Source organism: Tamandua tetradactyla, chromosome 2 (assembly GCF_023851605.1).
Source record: "Tamandua tetradactyla isolate mTamTet1 chromosome 2, mTamTet1.pri, whole genome shotgun sequence".
NCBI lineage: Eukaryota > Metazoa > Chordata > Mammalia > Pilosa > Myrmecophagidae > Tamandua > Tamandua tetradactyla.
Window position 1 is genome coordinate 192,918,753 of NC_135328.1, and position 7,430 is coordinate 192,926,182.

Genomic DNA, 7,430 nt, shown 5'->3' on the forward strand with positions numbered 1-7,430 from the left:
TTCAAAAAGCATTCTCAATTTTCTCAGTTCATAGAGCTTTTTCAGTTGCTTAGCTTTCTCAAAAAGTTTCTCAGTCTAGTTTAAGTAAGAGATACTAAGGAATCTAACTGAAATTTATAGTGAAAGGACAGAGAAGATATGTCATTAAAATCTCTGAACATATTTAATTTTATCTGACTTTATAAATTTGATATGATTGAGCCAAGTTAATATTACATAGCTTTTTCCTCTGCTGTTCTAGGTGTCCTTAGAAATGAAAGATCATACATAGCATAGCAGGAAAATTAAACTAAAGATTCATGAGACCTGATGGGATTCCAAATCTGGCAATAACTTACTTTGTGACTGTGTGAGTCATTTATGCTCTCATTCCCCTAATTTCCCCAACTCTCAGACAGTATTTAAGGAGTTTCCAGTGCCAACTTTATCACCTTAGCCCTAAGCCCAAAGGAGTAATTGAAAATATCCTTTCCCTGAGGGCCAGATGGCTTTCTGTGTCCTTTCACAAATGTACCTGCTCTGTCTCCCTAGCCTGTTTATACAGTTAAAATGATGAAGCTGGACAACATCCAACTTGGAAGATGCTTATCTCTTGGGTACTGCAGCCTCTAGACTTAGGACTGCCTGTGCCTGAGACAGGAAAGGCCATTAGTGGACTTTGGGTCCCTGGAAGAAAGTGTCCTAGAGTTTCTTTGTGTGAAGAAAGGAACCTGTTTTGAAAAAAAGAGGTAGACAGTCTGGAGATCTCTGAAATGCAAATTATCAACTTAAGACCTACATGCAGTTCTCTTGAAGCCTCCTCATGGGAGCAATTAAATTGGATAAATCAAAGAACTGTGCTGGAGGGGCAAGAGTATACAGTCAAACTTGTATTCTTATCTAGACACCACTTATTACTGTTGTGAGACTTGGGCAACTTGCTCTCTGAGTCTGTTTTCACTTATCCAAAATTGGGATAACCTTAATTATGGGGTTAAGATTGAGGTAATGTACTGAAAATGTTTTTGATAAAGCCCCATGTTGAGAGTCTCCTCCTGCAGGAATAAGAAGAAATAAGGGAGTTACTGTGTGTCTTCTAAGAAAGGACACCCTTATCTCTAGACCAGAGGCTATGAAAAACAAAGCTTATTCTAATACTTTGCAATGCTCCTGTTGTAGCTCTCAGGCATTAGCAGATGACAAGGTCTAACAGCACCACCTGGAGGAGAAAATGAGTAATGCATTGGAAAAGTTGGTTCTCAGTTTAGAAAACGGGGGAAGTGAAATCTCAGCACACAGCATTCATTCATTCTGGAAGTTCCTACTGTGTTTCAGGTAAACTCAAAGTTTTTGTTGCCATGGAACTTAAACTGTAGTGGAGAAAGGCAATCAGATATATAATCTGGATGGGGATAAGTGCACCCAAGAAAAAGCAGAGAAAGAGAATAGAGATGATGTTACTTTAGATAGGTGGTATAGGCTTCTTTGATGAAGTATATTTTATTAGAGACCTGAATGAAGTGAGGAAGAGAACCATGTGAATATCTAGGGGGAAATCAAACCACACAAGAGGAAAGTACAAGGGCACTTAGGACTTTGAAAACAAAACAAAAACAGCATAGAGGCCTGTATATAGCAAATGCACCAAACAGGAGAATAGTAGATTAGGTTGAATAGGTCTTTGGGTGCCAGATTGTGTAAATTAGTAAAACAACTCTGGAGATAAGGAAATTCTAGGTTCTTTTTTGGCCAGGATAAAAAAAAAAGGTAATCTTGGAAAACAGAGAGATAGGATACTTGCAGTCAACTTTCAAAGGGACTGAAACAGGGAGAGCATGTTTGGTCACCAATCCTAGTTGGATGGGCCAATGGAAAAAAACTATGGATATGTTTTAAAAAATAATCATCATTCATTCTGACCTCCTTCTAATGTACTTTCTTATACCCCAGAGACTAGAAAGCTAAAAAAACTACATGTCTTAGAGATCCTTGAAACTAAGGTTCTGAATACATTTTAAGTTTTGCTAATTAAGTGCACAAACAAGTTGAGAAAGGAGCATATGATTCAGGGGTGATCTTCAGCTCTGTTGGGTATTGCTCCTAAAAGGATATGGAAAGCTTAGGTTTCATTCTCTGCGAGTGGTATTCAAGTGGTGTGTGTTCTTACAGTCAACCTGTGATGGCCTCCTGATCCCTTATCTTCCTGATCGTGGCAGATCAGGTAGCAACTGCCATGGTAGCAATTCTGAGAATCTTTCCTGAAAGCCCAGCCTGGAGATCACTAGTTCAGGCTTTCCAACTCTTTGTAAGCACCTAATTTACCTGTATTGGAGTCTTTTCTACCTAAAATAGGTAAAGGGCTTTGTTTTCTGCAACTACTGAATGTGACATAAACAGTATTTGATACCAAAAGTCATTACAGTCATCATGCCTTCAAAGATGGGATTCTTAGATTATATGACTAAGTTGAATTTGAACAAATTTTAGCATTGGAAAATGGTAAACTGGTAGGCTATGTCTTGCAGTGGCAAAATTTCCTTATACCTATGGTGACCTGAAATGAAGTGTCTGTTGGAGAAAAGACTAGATCAAGCAGCTGTCATGATAGACCATTGTGTAAGAAATGATGACTTAGATGGTGGTGACTACACTTGAAAAGTTAAAGAAAGAAAACAAAAAGCTCAAGAGTTTTAAATTTCCACCCCAGGGCACATCAGAGTAAGGGAGAATCCCAAAAGAATTTTCTCTCTTATAGCTGCAAGGCTACGTAAAAATCAAATGGAGATTCTGAGTTGTTGAATTAAATATGAATTGAATTTACAGTCTTACCAGCTTATGTGAAAGTTGGAGCATTGTTTGGGAAAGAATGGGACCCCAAAATGAGAAATGAGAACATTTGAGTGGATTTGGATTAATCCTTAGCTTCTCTTACCGGCAAAAGTAGCCCTTCTTCCCCTCTCTGATATGGCTGGTCCTGTCTTGCTTGGCGACCTGGAGTAGTTGCTTTGAAGTGGAATGCCATTTCTTATTTCCCACCCACTACCCCTCATTGCCACCAAATCTGTAACAAGTCAGATCCCAGTATACTTCTAGAAGGCAAACACAAAGTCTGATCTGAGAGAAGGTTTACGGAAGAATTGTAAAAATTTTGCTAATTTTTGTCAGCAGAAACTTGAGGAACGTATATGGACCAGATTATAAAGTGTTAGATTAAGAAGGAAAGAACATAATTTTCATTGGGGCAGAATTTATCAATATGAACATACTAGAGATTCTGGATTCACTACACTGGCAGCTAATAGTGGCTCTTAGTTGGCTGGGTGGATGAAACCTGGACTTGATAGTGGGTCAATGAATTTCATTGATACCCTCAGTGAAATTGGGATGCCAAAAACTCCTTAGTAAGCAATAGAAAAAGAATCCAAAGACATATGAACATTGGAATGTTGATGTAGATTTACCATATATGTGATTTGCCATCCAAAATTGCCCAGAGGAGGATGGTCCTTTCACCAAGGAATTGAAAAGTGCTTAGATGAGGGGAACACTAGTATCTTGGAAAGTGCTGTGATGTATATATATCCTTCATAGACTTGGAATGAAGCCAAAAATGCTGCCACTAGAATGGGATCCCTAATAAGAGTAGAAATGATGGGATCCTGGGATGGGGTCAAGAGGCAGCACCAAGGCAAGAGACCAGGAGTAACAATCAGGAATATGTGGGAAACCTATTAAGGGCCAACTTAGTTTATGTAACACACAACAAAACTTTAGACCTGGCAGAGAGACCTGTTTTGAGTCGCCAAAATGGGAAGTTATAGGCATTGACTCGATTCTCAGACCTGAAAGCCAGCAATATCACCATAGTGTATTGTAAATCTTCTAGTTTTTCCCAAAGGATTTTTTTTTTGCCAAAAAAACCCCAATATAACCTTAACGTTTTTTAAATAAATGTTTTTATTGAGATATTTTCACACACCATGCAGTCCATCCAAAGTATACAATGTCTCATAATATCACATAGTTGTGTATTCATCACCGTGATCATTTTAAAACATTTACATCACTCCAGAAGAATAAATAAAAAGAAAAAAATCCATACACTCCTACCCCTTACCCCTCCCCTCCCTCTTATTAACCACTAGTATTGCAATCACCCTTTTTTTTTTATCCCTTATCCCCCCCATTATTTTTTACCCTTTTTGTTTTTTTTTTACTCATCTATCCATACCCTGGATAAACGGAGGATCATTTCACAATCACACGGTCACATTGTAAAAGCTATATAGTTAAACAATCTTCTTCAAGAATCAAGGCTACTGGGCAGTGGTGGCTCAGTGGCTGCGTTCTCGCCTGCCATCATGTAAAAAAAAAAAAAAATCAAGGCTACTGGAAAATAGTTCAACAGTTTCAAGTACTTCCCTCTAGCCACTGCTTAATGCAACATAAACTTTAAAAACAGATATCTGTATAATACATAAGAATAACCTCCAGGATAACCTCTCAACTCTGTTTGAAATCTCTCAGCCACTGAAACTTTTTGTCTCATTTCTCTCTTCCCCCTTTTGGTCAAGAAGGCTTTCTCAATCCCATGATGCCAGGTCCTGGCTCATCCCCAGGAGTCCTGTCCCGTGTTGCCAAGGAGATTTACACCCCTAGGAATCAGGTCCCACATAGGTAGGAGGGTAGTGAGTTCACCTGCCAGGTTGGCTTAGAGAGAGAGGCCGCATCTGAGCAACAAAAGAGTTTTTCTCCCAAAGGGATTTTAAGTCATTTACCCATTTAGGGAAATGGGGATATCCAGGCCTTTTAGGGAACACCTGGAGACTGATCCCAAGCCAGCACTAATCTCGAGGGACCCAAAAGGCCTTTGTAGTCCTTAGGTTAGAGTAGAAGTTTATGGGGGTCAAGTGATAAAAAGGAGTTTGAGCATGAGTCTATCTCACATATCCATCCTTTGGTTGTTTCCCAGTTCCCACAGGCACACTTATAATAGACATAGTTGGCAACTGGCAGAATCTTCACATTGACTGACCCATGGAGTGAAAGCTATTGTGTTGAGAAGGACAAAGGAAGGCCCCTGGAACTGCCCTTCCCCACAAAAATTGTGAACCAAAAGCAAAAGTGCATCCCTAAGGAAATGACAAATATTTGTACCACCATCAAAGAAATTCCAGAGTGGTGATTCTTGTCTTTTTTTTTTTTTTAATGATTCATACCCACAGTGTTTATTTAGTCAAGATAAGTACATAGAAGTCAGTGAAAGATGCATCACAATCAGTTTTCTTTTTTAGTGTGGTACATTTGTTATAATTCATGAAAACATTATTATAATAGCACTGTTAATTATAGCCTATTGTTTACAATAGGATTCACTGTGTTGGTACAGTTCTGTGTTTTTTCATTAAATTTTTAGTCTAGTGACATACATATGACCTAAAATTTCCCTCTTTAACTCCATTCACATATATAATTTAGTGCTGTCAATTCAGTTTTGTGCTACCATCACCAGCATCCATAACCAAATCTTTATAGTCAATACCAATAGAAATTCTGTACCATTTAAGCATTAATTCCCCATTCTCTATCCCCAGTGTAGCTCCTAGTAATCTGTATTCTAGACTTTGACTCTATGATTTTGCTTATTCTAATTATTTCATATCAGTGAAATCAGACAGTATTTGTCCTTTTGTATGTCACTTATTTCACTCAACGTGATGTTGTCAAGGTTCATCTATATTGTCGCATGTATCAGAACTTCATTACTTTCTTTTCTTTTGGGTGCATGGTCCGGGAATCGAACCCTGGTCTCCCGCATGTAAGGCAAGCATTCTACCACTGAACCACCCGTGCATCCGGAAGTTCATTACTTTTTTTTTCTTAATTGATTTTTTAATTTTTAATTTTTAAATTTTTTTTAAAATACCAAAAAACACCAAACAAACGCAAACATTCCTAACTTTTGATCATTCCATTCTACATATGTAATCAGTAATTCACAATATCATCACATAGTTGCATATTCATCATCATGATAATTTCTTGGAACATTTGCATCTATTCAGAAAAAGAAATTAAAAAGAAAACAAAAAAATTCATACATACCATACTCCCACCCCTCCCCCTCATTGATCACCAGCATTTCAATTTAAATTTATTTTAACATTTGTTCCCCCTATTATTCATCTTTATTCCGTATGTTTTACTCGTCTATTGATAACGGTAGATAAAAGGAGCATCAGACACAAGGTTTTCACAATCACACAGTCATATTGTGAATGCTATATCATTATACAATCATCTTCAAGAAACACCAAAAAACACCAAAGAAATAAAACGCTAAACAAACACCAAAGAAATAAAAAAAAAACAGAAAAAAAATTCATACATACCATACCTCCACCTCTCCCCCTCACTGACAAGAGTGGTGATTCCTATCTTTTTTTTTTTTTGCAATCAGTAATTCTTAGTATCATCACATAGATGCATGATCATCATTTCTTAGTACAATTGCATCGATTTAGAAGAAGAACTAGCAAAACAACAGAAAAAGATATAGAATGTTAATATAGAGAAAAAAATAAAAATAATAATAGTACAAAAAAAAAAGACAAACAGACAGACAAAAACAAAAAAACAAAAACCTATAGCTCAGATGCAGCTTCATTCAGTGTTTTAACATGATTACTTTACAATTAGGTATTATTGTGCTGTCCATTTTTGAGTTTTTGTATCTAGTCCTGTTGCACAGTCTGTATCCCTTCAGCTCCAATCACCCATTATCTTACCCTGTTTCTAACTCCTGCTGGACTCTGTTACCAATGACATATTCCAAGTTTATTCTCGAATGTCGGTTCACATCAGTGGGACCATACAGTATTTGTCCTTTAGTTTTTGGCTAGACTCACTCAGCATAATGTTCTCTAGGTCCATCCATGTTATTACATGCTTCATAAGTTTATTCTGTCTTAAAGCTGCATAATATTCCATCGTATGTATATACCACAGTTTGTTTAGCCACTCGTCTGTTGATGGACATTTTGGCTGTTTCCATCTCTTTGCAATTGTAAATAACGCTGCTATAAACATTGGTGTGCAGATGTCCGTTTGTGTGTTTACCCTTAAGTCCTTTGAGTAGATACCCAGCAATGGTATTGCTGGGTCGTATGGCAATTCTATATTCCGCTTTTTGAGGAACTGCCAAACTGCCTTCCACGGTGGTTGCACCATTTGACATTCCCACCAACAGTGGATAAGTGTGCCTCTTTCTCCGCATCCTCTCCAGCACTTGTCATTTTCTGTTTTGTTGATAATGGCCATTCTGGTGGGTGTGAGATGATATCTCATTGTGGTTTTGATTTGCAGTGATTCCTATCTTAATACACATTTAACTTAGCCTGTTTGGCTTGTGCAGGACTTGAGTGTGTCATAGATAATGATAACGGATTATC

General features: G+C 37.6%; 1 non-coding gene across 1 annotated transcript; it reads right to left on the reverse strand.

The window, feature by feature from the left end:
• Positions 1 to 5,761: 5,761 nt before the first annotated feature.
• TRNAV-UAC (transfer RNA valine (anticodon UAC)) lies at positions 5,762 to 5,832 on the reverse strand. Its single transcript has one exon. It is a non-coding gene; the product is annotated as a tRNA-Val (tRNA).
• Between the last annotated feature and the right edge of the window lie 1,598 nt (positions 5,833 to 7,430).